The following is a 13,880-nucleotide window of genomic DNA, read 5'->3' on the forward strand; positions in this document are numbered from 1 at the left end:
GACCCCATGTGCTCGGAGTGAGTCTGGGGTTGATTTTGACATGCCGTTTAAGAAGTTCTAGACTTCAGAGATTTTTTATGTGGAAATGTTTTTGATTTTGTATCATACTTGTACCAATAAAAATGAAGGAATCCGACTGTGTTTCTTTGAAAAGTCCTATTTACACAGAATCTGAGTGAGAGGCCCCACCAGACTGTGAAATGTTTTGTAGGACACATCTTCAGTAGTGCTCCTCAGAATCATCGGATGTTTCAGGCCTTTAATCACTATACACCCTCATCTGAGGCGGCCTCGCTATAGGATGATCAGTCCTTAGCGTGTGTCCCCTGTCCAATTGGGTTAATCTATTACGACAAAAAATGGAGTAAAAGTTCGCATTAAAGGTTGAGTAGAACCATAGTAGAACCTGTGGAGTTGGTTTTAATTCATGATAGTGCTGTTTGTCTTTTATGGGGGGCCCGTGAATGGTCTTGTGCACAATCCCCAATGAGGGGCTTAATAGAACAATTTAAATGTTTTGAGATTCCAGTTAAAGGATATAGGATGTTTGACAGATAAAATATACGGTCCAGCATCTCTGTTTTTATTGTTCCTTAAGTTGAAAGTAGTTTGAGAAGGGTAGGGTGATTGCCGGTTGCGTTAACTGGGAGTAAGAGTTGTTGACCTGGAATTGGGATAAATGGTGCTGATAAATGTTGTCCCGATTAAGTGCCAATGAGGTGCAAATGAGGCTAACGATTCAGGAGTAGAGAGGTCATTGTTTAATGTAATTATCACTTTAAGGGTGGAATAATAGCGATCTCAAAACGTGGCTACTGGGGTTGATATCCTAATTAGTTTAATAGTAGAGATTGTACTCATTATAACGTAAAAGACCAGAAGTTTTTAACTGTTACTGTTCCAGAGATATAAGCTTTTTTATGTTCTTAACTTAAACTGAATCTTGAGGTTGGAAAAATGGCGATTTCAGAACGCGGTTGTTGGGGTTGCTCATCTAGTCAGCTTATTAGTAGAGACCGTGCTCTTTATAATGCAAAAGACTAGAAGTTTCTAACTATTTTGGTTCTCGAGATATGGGGGTTTTTGTGCTTAGTGTTTACCACATTTTCATATTACCTCCATTTTGAAATTCGTCTTCGATCCGTCGTTGCGGGATTATGACGATTGTTCTCTTAGTGGGTTTAGAAGTAGAGAAGAGACTCTTTTTAATGCAAAAAACTAGAAGTTAGTAGCTTTTGTTGTTCCCGAGATACCGAGGCTCAAACGTGATTAGGTTGATCTCTCACTCACTTCCTGGTTCTGAGGTTTGTTAAACTTCCGGTTTACGATTTCGTCTTTGGTTCGCAAATTCGGGATTATTAAGGTTGCACAATCCGTCGGTTTACATGAGAAAAATCAGCTCTTTTCAATGTAACAAACCCCGAGTTTCTATCTATTACGGTTTTAAAGATATAAGCGTATTTGTGCTTCCTTATGTTTAGTTCCATTGATAGAAAATAACCTGCAATGTAATTATGCTGGTGCCCTCTAGTGGACAATGAAAAAGAAGACAGATTGCCATTTTCACCTAACTCAGAAAAGAAGGACTGTACATTAAGATTGGAACTCGCGATTTCAGAAAAACGATTGCCGGGGTTGCTGACCTAGTCAGTTTAATAGTAGAGACGTTTCTAACCCTTTTGGTTCTCGAGATATGGGAGGGGGGGGCTTTGTGCTTGATGTTTACCACATTTTCATATTACCTACTTAATGACGTATTCTCCAGAAGCAGAGAGTTGAGCGATTTTTTTGAGAAGCCGTGTGGGAGGGCCTCCAGACTGGGCAGGCCCCCCTTGGTGCCGGGATTGGCATTCATACGGCCACCTCCCCAAACCTCCAGAGCCCCCACAGGGGATGGAGGGCCGGAGAGGTGTGGAAAGATACAAATTAACCTGGTAACAGATCCGGTGTGGAACAGGGTACAATGGTCACCACCCACGACTGGGTTTACTCCACGTGAGGTTAATGGAGGGAACGGGGGAAATGTACGGGTCGGCGCTTGTTAAGCATTGTCATAGAAACTGTGGTTATTTCTGGTGTGGAAAGCTTTTATGGGTTTGGAATTTCTCATAATCCTATCTCTATAACCGCTGTTTAAGATGGCGTCCTATCCGATCAAACGGGTGAGGTTCTAGATTAATCAGGTCTAGTGTTGAGATTTAAGTTTTATTATTGGATTTTAGGTGTATGGTTAAAACAAGAGACTAAGAAAGTTATTATTTACACAGTTGTTCAAGTCAGGAGAGAAACACAAATGCTACAGAGAAAACCTCTTCGCGGCATCCAAGGCGGCCACGGCCTTATGTGTTCTCAGACTAGATTCTGAGTAAAGATTGGGGGCGTAAAATTAAGATATCAAGTTAAGGTTAGCGAGGTGTTGAGTTTTAGGAGTCAGGCCGTGTAGGGGCTAAGCTCAGAATTAGATTTAGATACAGGGTTAATTTTTGGTGTATGGTAAAACTAGAGACTAAGAAAGTTATTATTAACTCAGTTGTTCAAGTCAGGCGAGAAACACAAGTGCTACAGAGAAACCTCTTCGCGGCACCCAAGGTGTCCACGGCTTTATGTGCTCTCAGACCAGATTCTGAGTGAGGATTGGGGGCGGAGTAGAAATGGCTATTTTTGTATGTAAGAATTGTTTTGGGGTGTGCTGAAAGGGTTAAGTTAAGGATAAGACCATGTAATGGCATTAAGTTTTAGGTTTTAGAAGCGATGGTTGAGGATGTTACGAAAAGGGGTTGACTAATGACTAGGGTGGGGGGGAAAAATATTAAGTGGGGAAGAGTCACCACAGTGAGCTGTTATCACCACTGTGCCAAGATCGGCATCTAAGAATTCTAGACCTCCAACAACTCATTGCCCCAGGTGGGGAATGGAGCATCAGGAGGTTTGATGAAGGAATTTTTATTTTTTCATTTTTTCAACCTTGTGTCTTTGTAACAGGCTTGGTCCGATAGGCTCTGGCGGGTTAGGTGTGAGACAATGTACAACGATCCTCCCCAAACTTGGATTTACTCCAAGCGAGGTTGAAAGGAGGAGTCGAGGGAAATGCACGGGCCGGCGCTTGTTAAGCATTGTCACAAGACCTGTGGTTATTTCTGGTGTGGAAAGCTTTTATGGGCTTAGAATTCCTCTTAATCCTATCTATATATCAGATTTTTAAGGTGGCGACTTAACGGATCAAAATGGTGAGTTACTAGAATAATTAGGTCTAGAGTTGGATTTTAAGTTTTATTATTGGATTAAGGTGTATGGTTAAAACAAGAGACTAAGACGGTTATTATTTACTCAGTTATTCAAGTCAGGAGAGAAACACAAGTGCTACAGAGAGGAACTCTTCGCGGCACCCAAGGCGTCCACGGCTTTATGTGTTCCCAGACCCGATTCTGAGCAAAGATTGAAGACAGTGTAAAATTAAGGTACCCAGTTAAGGTCAGCGAGATGTTGGGTTTTAGAAGTCAGGCCGTGTAAGGGTTAAGCTCAAAATTAAATTTAGATATAGGGTTAAATTTTTAGGTGTATGGTTAAAACGAGAGACTAAGAAGGTTATTATCGGCTCAGTTGTTCCAGTGAGATAAGAAACATTAGTGCTACAGAGAAAAACTCTTCGCGGCACCCAAGGCGTCCATGGCTTTATGTGCTCTCAGACCAGACTCTGAGCGAGGATTGGGGACGGAGTAGAAATGGCTATTTTTGTATGTCAACCTGTTTTGGGGTGTGATAAATGGTTAAGTTAAGGATAAGGGCATGTAATGGCCTTAAATTTTAGATTTAGAACGATGGTTGAGGGTGTTACGAAAAGGGGTTAACTAATGATTGGGGGGGGAATATTAAGTGGGGAAGAGTCACCACAGTGAGCTGTTGTCACCACTGTGCCAAGATCGGCATCTAAGACATTTAGACCTCCAACAACTCATTGCCCCAGGTGGGGAATGGAGCATCAGGAGGTTTGATGAAAGGAATTTTTATTTTTTCATTTTTTCAACCTTGTGTCTTTGTAACAGGCTTGGTCCGATAGGCTCTGGCGGGTTAGGTGTGAGACAATGTACAACGATCCTCCCCAAACTTGGATTTACTCCAAGCGAGGTTGAAAGGAGGAGTCGAGGGAAATGCACGGGCCGGCGCTTGTTAAGCATTGTCACAAGACCTGTGGTTATTTCTGGTGTGGAAAGCTTTTATGGGCTTAGAATTCCTCTTAATCCTATCTATATATCAGATTTTTAAAGTGGCGACTTCACGGATCAAAATGGTGAGTTTCTAGAATAATTAGGTCTAGAGTTGGATTTTAAGTTTTATTATTGGATTAAAGTGTATGGTTAAAACAAGAGACTAAGACGGTTATTATTTACTCAGTTATTCAAGTCAGGAGAGAAACACAAATGCTACAGAGAGGAACTCTTCGCGGCACCCAAGGCGTCCACGGCTTTATGTGTTCTCAGACCAGATTCTGAGAAAAGATTGAAGACAGTGTAAAATTAAGGTACCCAGTTAAGGTTAGCGAGATGCTGAGTTTTAGAAGTCAGGCCGTGTATGGGTTAAATTCAGAATTAAGATTAGGTATAATGTTGCAGTGACAGGTTAAGATTAGTAGTTGGGTAAGATTCAGGGATACCATATATATGTGTTTTTGGTTAAGATTAGGCATAATGTTGTAGTGATAGGTTAAGGATAGCAGTTGGGTAAGATTCAGGGATACAATATCTCTGTGTTCCGAGTGAGTCTGTAGTTGGGTTTGACATGACATATAGTGTTGAGTTTTAAGAGGCCAAACTGTTTTAAGGTTAAGTTTTAGAATTGAGTTTAGGTGTAGTGGTTACGATGAGAGACCACGCAGTGTTGAGTTTTAGAGGGGTCAGGTCCTACTGGGGTTAAGTTTTAAAAATTGAATTTTTAGGTGTAGGGTCAAAATGAGAAAACCTATTGATGTGGGTTGATTAAATTAAGGGTTAAGATTAGGCATAATGTTGCAGTGACAGGTTAAGATTAGTAGTTGGGTAAGATTCAGGGATACAATACATATGTGTTTTTGGTTAAGATTAGGCATAATGTTGCAGTGACCGGTTAAGGTTAGTAGTTGGGTATGATTCAAGGATACAATACATATGTGTTTTTGGTTAAGATTAGGCATAATGTTGCAGTGACAGGTTAAGGTTAGTAGTTGGGTACGATTCAGGGATACCATACCTCTGTGTTCCGAGTGTGTCTGTAGTTGGGTTTGACATAACATATAGCGTTGAATTTTAGGAGGTCAGACTGTTTTAAGGTTAAGTTTTAGAATTAAGTTTAGGTGTAGTGGTTACGATGAGAGACCACGCAGTGTTGAGTTTTTAGGGGGGTCAGGTCCTACTGGGGTTAAGTTTTTAAACAAAATTGAATTTTTAGGTGTAGGGTCAAAATGAGAAAACCTATTGATGTGGGTTGATTAAATTAAGGGTTAAGATTAGGCATAATGTTGTAGTGACAGGTTAAGGTTAGTAGTTGGGTAAGATTCAAGGATACAATATATATGTGTTTTTGGTTAAGATTAGGCATAATGTTGTAGTGACAGGTTAAGATTAGTAGTTGGGTAAGATTCAGGGATACAATATATATGTGTTTTTGGTTAAGATTAGGCATAATGTTGCAGTGACAGGTTAAGATTAGTAGTTGGGTAAGATTCAGGGATACAATACATATGTGTTTTTGGTTAGGATTAGGCATAATGTTGCAGTGACAGGTTAAGATTAGTAGTTGGGTAAGATTCAGGGATACAATGCATATGTGTTTTTGGTTAAGATTAGGCATAATGTTGCAGTGACAGGTTAAGGTTAGTAGTTGGATACGATTCAGGGATACAATACCTCTGTGTTCCGAGTGAGTCTGTAATTGGGTTTGACATGACATATAGTGTTGAATTTTAGGAGGTCAGACTGTTTTAAGGTTAAGTTTTAGAATTAAGTTTAGGTGTAGTGGTTACGATGAGAGACCACGCAGTGTTGAGTGTTAGGGGGGTCAGGTCCTACTGGGGTTAAGTTTTAAAAATGTATTTTTAGGTGTAGGGTCTAAATGAGAAAACCCATTGATGTGGGTTGATTAAGTTACGGGTTAAGATTAGGCATAATGTTGCAGTGACAGGTTAAGATTAGTAGTTGGATAAGATTCAGGGATGCAATACATATGTGTTTTTGGTTAAGATTAGGCATAATGTTGCAGTGACAGGTTAAGATTAGTAGTTGGGTAAGATTCAGGGATACAATGCATATGTGTTTTTGGTTAAGATTAGGCATAATGTTGCAGTGACAGGTAAGATTAGTAGTTGGGTAAGATTCAGGGATACAATACATATGTGTTTTTGGTTAAGATTAGGCATAATGTTGCAGTGACAGGTTAAGGTTAGTAGTTGGGTAAGATTCAGGGATACAATACCTCTGTGTTCCGAGTGAGTCTGTAATTGGGTTTGGCATGACGTCTATTTATTTCTGACATTTTGGAGTGGGTTGGTACAGATAAGGGTTAAATTTAGGCATAATATTGAGTTTCAGGGGGTTTTCAGACTAAGTTTATGGTAAAGAATAGCTTTAGGGATACTTAAAGTAAGAAAGTAAGTGAAACGTTGGACTTTTTGATAAATCAGTAACAGGTTAAGGTTAGGAATTGGAATCAGTGACAGGTTAAGATTAGGAATTGGATTAGGTTCAGGGATACAGACCCCATGTGCTCGGAGTGAGTCTGGGGTTGATTTTGACATGCCGTTTAAGAAGTTCTAGACTTCAGAGATTTTTTATGTGGAAATGTTTTTGATTTTGTATCATACTTGTACCAATAAAAATGAAGGAATCCGACTGTGTTTCTTTGAAAAGTCCTATTTACACAGAATCTGAGTGAGAGGCCCCACCAGACTGTGAAATGTTTTGTAGGACACATCTTCAGTAGTGCTCCTCAGAATCATCGGATGTTTCAGGCCTTTAATCACTATACACCCTCATCTGAGGCGGCCTCGCTATAGGATGATCAGTCCTTAGCGTGTGTCCCCTGTCCAATTGGGTTAATCTATTACGACAAAAAATGGAGTAAAAGTTCGCATTAAAGGTTGAGTAGAACCATAGTAGAACCTGTGGAGTTGGTTTTAATTCATGATAGTGCTGTTTGTCTTTTATGGGGGGCCCGTGAATGGTCTTGTGCACAATCCCCAATGAGGGGCTTAATAGAACAATTTAAATGTTTTGAGATTCCAGTTAAAGGATATAGGATGTTTGACAGATAAAATATACGGTCCAGCATCTCTGTTTTTATTGTTCCTTAAGTTGAAAGTAGTTTGAGAAGGGTAGGGTGATTGCCGGTTGCGTTAACTGGGAGTAAGAGTTGTTGACCTGGAATTGGGATAAATGGTGCTGATAAATGTTGTCCCGATTAAGTGCCAATGAGGTGCAAATGAGGCTAACGATTCAGGAGTAGAGAGGTCATTGTTTAATGTAATTATCACTTTAAGGGTGGAATAATAGCGATCTCAAAACGTGGCTACTGGGGTTGATATCCTAATTAGTTTAATAGTAGAGATTGTACTCATTATAACGTAAAAGACCAGAAGTTTTTAACTGTTACTGTTCCAGAGATATAAGCTTTTTTATGTTCTTAACTTAAACTGAATCTTGAGGTTGGAAAAATGGCGATTTCAGAACGCGGTTGTTGGGGTTGCTCATCTAGTCAGCTTATTAGTAGAGACCGTGCTCTTTATAATGCAAAAGACTAGAAGTTTCTAACTATTTTGGTTCTCGAGATATGGGGGTTTTTGTGCTTAGTGTTTACCACATTTTCATATTACCTCCATTTTGAAATTCGTCTTCGATCCGTCGTTGCGGGATTATGACGATTGTTCTCTTAGTGGGTTTAGAAGTAGAGAAGAGACTCTTTTTAATGCAAAAAACTAGAAGTTAGTAGCTTTTGTTGTTCCCGAGATACCGAGGCTCAAACGTGATTAGGTTGATCTCTCACTCACTTCCTGGTTCTGAGGTTTGTTAAACTTCCGGTTTACGATTTCGTCTTTGGTTCGCAAATTCGGGATTATTAAGGTTGCACAATCCGTCGGTTTACATGAGAAAAATCAGCTCTTTTCAATGTAACAAACCCCGAGTTTCTATCTATTACGGTTTTAAAGATATAAGCGTATTTGTGCTTCCTTATGTTTAGTTCCATTGATAGAAAATAACCTGCAATGTAATTATGCTGGTGCCCTCTAGTGGACAATGAAAAAGAAGACAGATTGCCATTTTCACCTAACTCAGAAAAGAAGGACTGTACATTAAGATTGGAACTCGCGATTTCAGAAAAACGATTGCCGGGGTTGCTGACCTAGTCAGTTTAATAGTAGAGACGTTTCTAACCCTTTTGGTTCTCGAGATATGGGAGGGGGGGGCTTTGTGCTTGATGTTTACCACATTTTCATATTACCTACTTAATGACGTATTCTCCAGAAGCAGAGAGTTGAGCGATTTTTTTGAGAAGCCGTGTGGGAGGGCCTCCAGACTGGGCAGGCCCCCCTTGGTGCCGGGATTGGCATTCATACGGCCACCTCCCCAAACCTCCAGAGCCCCCACAGGGGATGGAGGGCCGGAGAGGTGTGGAAAGATACAAATTAACCTGGTAACAGATCCGGTGTGGAACAGGGTACAATGGTCACCACCCACGACTGGGTTTACTCCACGTGAGGTTAATGGAGGGAACGGGGGAAATGTACGGGTCGGCGCTTGTTAAGCATTGTCATAGAAACTGTGGTTATTTCTGGTGTGGAAAGCTTTTATGGGTTTGGAATTTCTCATAATCCTATCTCTATAACCGCTGTTTAAGATGGCGTCCTATCCGATCAAACGGGTGAGGTTCTAGATTAATCAGGTCTAGTGTTGAGATTTAAGTTTTATTATTGGATTTTAGGTGTATGGTTAAAACAAGAGACTAAGAAAGTTATTATTTACACAGTTGTTCAAGTCAGGAGAGAAACACAAATGCTACAGAGAAAACCTCTTCGCGGCATCCAAGGCGGCCACGGCCTTATGTGTTCTCAGACTAGATTCTGAGTAAAGATTGGGGGCGTAAAATTAAGATATCAAGTTAAGGTTAGCGAGGTGTTGAGTTTTAGGAGTCAGGCCGTGTAGGGGCTAAGCTCAGAATTAGATTTAGATACAGGGTTAATTTTTGGTGTATGGTAAAACTAGAGACTAAGAAAGTTATTATTAACTCAGTTGTTCAAGTCAGGCGAGAAACACAAGTGCTACAGAGAAACCTCTTCGCGGCACCCAAGGTGTCCACGGCTTTATGTGCTCTCAGACCAGATTCTGAGTGAGGATTGGGGGCGGAGTAGAAATGGCTATTTTTGTATGTAAGAATTGTTTTGGGGTGTGCTGAAAGGGTTAAGTTAAGGATAAGACCATGTAATGGCATTAAGTTTTAGGTTTTAGAAGCGATGGTTGAGGATGTTACGAAAAGGGGTTGACTAATGACTAGGGTGGGGGGGAAAAATATTAAGTGGGGAAGAGTCACCACAGTGAGCTGTTATCACCACTGTGCCAAGATCGGCATCTAAGAATTCTAGACCTCCAACAACTCATTGCCCCAGGTGGGGAATGGAGCATCAGGAGGTTTGATGAAGGAATTTTTATTTTTTCATTTTTTCAACCTTGTGTCTTTGTAACAGGCTTGGTCCGATAGGCTCTGGCGGGTTAGGTGTGAGACAATGTACAACGATCCTCCCCAAACTTGGATTTACTCCAAGCGAGGTTGAAAGGAGGAGTCGAGGGAAATGCACGGGCCGGCGCTTGTTAAGCATTGTCACAAGATCTGTGGTTATTTCTGGTGTGGAAAGCTTTTATGGGCTTAGAATTCCTCTTAATCCTATCTATATATCAGATTTTTAAGGTGGCGACTTAACGGATCAAAATGGTGAGTTACTAGAATAATTAGGTCTAGAGTTGGATTTTAAGTTTTATTATTGGATTAAGGTGTATGGTTAAAACAAGAGACTAAGACGGTTATTATTTACTCAGTTATTCAAGTCAGGAGAGAAACACAAGTGCTACAGAGAGGAACTCTTCGCGGCACCCAAGGCGTCCACGGCTTTATGTGTTCCCAGACCCGATTCTGAGCAAAGATTGAAGACAGTGTAAAATTAAGGTACCCAGTTAAGGTCAGCGAGATGTTGGGTTTTAGAAGTCAGGCCGTGTAAGGGTTAAGCTCAAAATTAAATTTAGATATAGGGTTAAATTTTTAGGTGTATGGTTAAAACGAGAGACTAAGAAGGTTATTATCGGCTCAGTTGTTCCAGTGAGATAAGAAACATTAGTGCTACAGAGAAAAACTCTTCGCGGCACCCAAGGCGTCCATGGCTTTATGTGCTCTCAGACCAGACTCTGAGCGAGGATTGGGGACGGAGTAGAAATGGCTATTTTTGTATGTCAACCTGTTTTGGGGTGTGATAAATGGTTAAGTTAAGGATAAGGGCATGTAATGGCCTTAAATTTTAGATTTAGAACGATGGTTGAGGGTGTTACGAAAAGGGGTTAACTAATGATTGGGGGGGGAATATTAAGTGGGGAAGAGTCACCACAGTGAGCTGTTGTCACCACTGTGCCAAGATCGGCATCTAAGACATTTAGACCTCCAACAACTCATTGCCCCAGGTGGGGAATGGAGCATCAGGAGGTTTGATGAAAGGAATTTTTATTTTTTCATTTTTTCAACCTTGTGTCTTTGTAACAGGCTTGGTCCGATAGGCTCTGGCGGGTTAGGTGTGAGACAATGTACAACGATCCTCCCCAAACTTGGATTTACTCCAAGCGAGGTTGAAAGGAGGAGTCGAGGGAAATGCACGGGCCGGCGCTTGTTAAGCATTGTCACAAGACCTGTGGTTATTTCTGGTGTGGAAAGCTTTTATGGGCTTAGAATTCCTCTTAATCCTATCTATATATCAGATTTTTAAAGTGGCGACTTCACGGATCAAAATGGTGAGTTTCTAGAATAATTAGGTCTAGAGTTGGATTTTAAGTTTTATTATTGGATTAAAGTGTATGGTTAAAACAAGAGACTAAGACGGTTATTATTTACTCAGTTATTCAAGTCAGGAGAGAAACACAAATGCTACAGAGAGGAACTCTTCGCGGCACCCAAGGCGTCCACGGCTTTATGTGTTCTCAGACCAGATTCTGAGAAAAGATTGAAGACAGTGTAAAATTAAGGTACCCAGTTAAGGTTAGCGAGATGCTGAGTTTTAGAAGTCAGGCCGTGTATGGGTTAAATTCAGAATTAAGATTAGGTATAATGTTGCAGTGACAGGTTAAGATTAGTAGTTGGGTAAGATTCAGGGATACCATATATATGTGTTTTTGGTTAAGATTAGGCATAATGTTGTAGTGATAGGTTAAGGATAGCAGTTGGGTAAGATTCAGGGATACAATATCTCTGTGTTCCGAGTGAGTCTGTAGTTGGGTTTGACATGACATATAGTGTTGAGTTTTAAGAGGCCAAACTGTTTTAAGGTTAAGTTTTAGAATTGAGTTTAGGTGTAGTGGTTACGATGAGAGACCACGCAGTGTTGAGTTTTAGAGGGGTCAGGTCCTACTGGGGTTAAGTTTTAAAAATTGAATTTTTAGGTGTAGGGTCAAAATGAGAAAACCTATTGATGTGGGTTGATTAAATTAAGGGTTAAGATTAGGCATAATGTTGCAGTGACAGGTTAAGATTAGTAGTTGGGTAAGATTCAGGGATACAATACATATGTGTTTTTGGTTAAGATTAGGCATAATGTTGCAGTGACCGGTTAAGGTTAGTAGTTGGGTATGATTCAAGGATACAATACATATGTGTTTTTGGTTAAGATTAGGCATAATGTTGCAGTGACAGGTTAAGGTTAGTAGTTGGGTACGATTCAGGGATACCATACCTCTGTGTTCCGAGTGTGTCTGTAGTTGGGTTTGACATAACATATAGCGTTGAATTTTAGGAGGTCAGACTGTTTTAAGGTTAAGTTTTAGAATTAAGTTTAGGTGTAGTGGTTACGATGAGAGACCACGCAGTGTTGAGTTTTTAGGGGGGTCAGGTCCTACTGGGGTTAAGTTTTTAAACAAAATTGAATTTTTAGGTGTAGGGTCAAAATGAGAAAACCTATTGATGTGGGTTGATTAAATTAAGGGTTAAGATTAGGCATAATGTTGTAGTGACAGGTTAAGGTTAGTAGTTGGGTAAGATTCAAGGATACAATATATATGTGTTTTTGGTTAAGATTAGGCATAATGTTGTAGTGACAGGTTAAGATTAGTAGTTGGGTAAGATTCAGGGATACAATATATATGTGTTTTTGGTTAAGATTAGGCATAATGTTGCAGTGACAGGTTAAGATTAGTAGTTGGGTAAGATTCAGGGATACAATACATATGTGTTTTTGGTTAGGATTAGGCATAATGTTGCAGTGACAGGTTAAGATTAGTAGTTGGGTAAGATTCAGGGATACAATGCATATGTGTTTTTGGTTAAGATTAGGCATAATGTTGCAGTGACAGGTTAAGGTTAGTAGTTGGATACGATTCAGGGATACAATACCTCTGTGTTCCGAGTGAGTCTGTAATTGGGTTTGACATGACATATAGTGTTGAATTTTAGGAGGTCAGACTGTTTTAAGGTTAAGTTTTAGAATTAAGTTTAGGTGTAGTGGTTACGATGAGAGACCACGCAGTGTTGAGTGTTAGGGGGGTCAGGTCCTACTGGGGTTAAGTTTTAAAAATGTATTTTTAGGTGTAGGGTCTAAATGAGAAAACCCATTGATGTGGGTTGATTAAGTTACGGGTTAAGATTAGGCATAATGTTGCAGTGACAGGTTAAGATTAGTAGTTGGATAAGATTCAGGGATGCAATACATATGTGTTTTTGGTTAAGATTAGGCATAATGTTGCAGTGACAGGTTAAGATTAGTAGTTGGGTAAGATTCAGGGATACAATGCATATGTGTTTTTGGTTAAGATTAGGCATAATGTTGCAGTGACAGGTAAGATTAGTAGTTGGGTAAGATTCAGGGATACAATACATATGTGTTTTTGGTTAAGATTAGGCATAATGTTGCAGTGACAGGTTAAGGTTAGTAGTTGGGTAAGATTCAGGGATACAATACCTCTGTGTTCCGAGTGAGTCTGTAATTGGGTTTGGCATGACGTCTATTTATTTCTGACATTTTGGAGTGGGTTGGTACAGATAAGGGTTAAATTTAGGCATAATATTGAGTTTCAGGGGGTTTTCAGACTAAGTTTATGGTAAAGAATAGCTTTAGGGATACTTAAAGTAAGAAAGTAAGTGAAACGTTGGACTTTTTGATAAATCAGTAACAGGTTAAGGTTAGGAATTGGAATCAGTGACAGGTTAAGATTAGGAATTGGATTAGGTTCAGGGATACAGACCCCATGTGCTCGGAGTGAGTCTGGGGTTGATTTTGACATGCCGTTTAAGAAGTTCTAGACTTCAGAGATTTTTTATGTGGAAATGTTTTTGATTTTGTATCATACTTGTACCAATAAAAATGAAGGAATCCGACTGTGTTTCTTTGAAAAGTCCTATTTACACAGAATCTGAGTGAGAGGCCCCACCAGACTGTGAAATGTTTTGTAGGACACATCTTCAGTAGTGCTCCTCAGAATCATCGGATGTTTCAGGCCTTTAATCACTATACACCCTCATCTGAGGCGGCCTCGCTATAGGATGATCAGTCCTTAGCGTGTGTCCCCTGTCCAATTGGGTTAATCTATTACGACAAAAAATGGAGTAAAAGTTCGCATTAAAGGTTGAGTAGAACCATAGTAGAACCTGTGGAGTTGGTTTTAATTCATGAT

The sequence above is a fragment of the Alosa sapidissima genome, chromosome 8, assembly GCF_018492685.1.
Source record: "Alosa sapidissima isolate fAloSap1 chromosome 8, fAloSap1.pri, whole genome shotgun sequence".
Classification (NCBI taxonomy): domain Eukaryota; kingdom Metazoa; phylum Chordata; class Actinopteri; order Clupeiformes; family Clupeidae; genus Alosa; species Alosa sapidissima.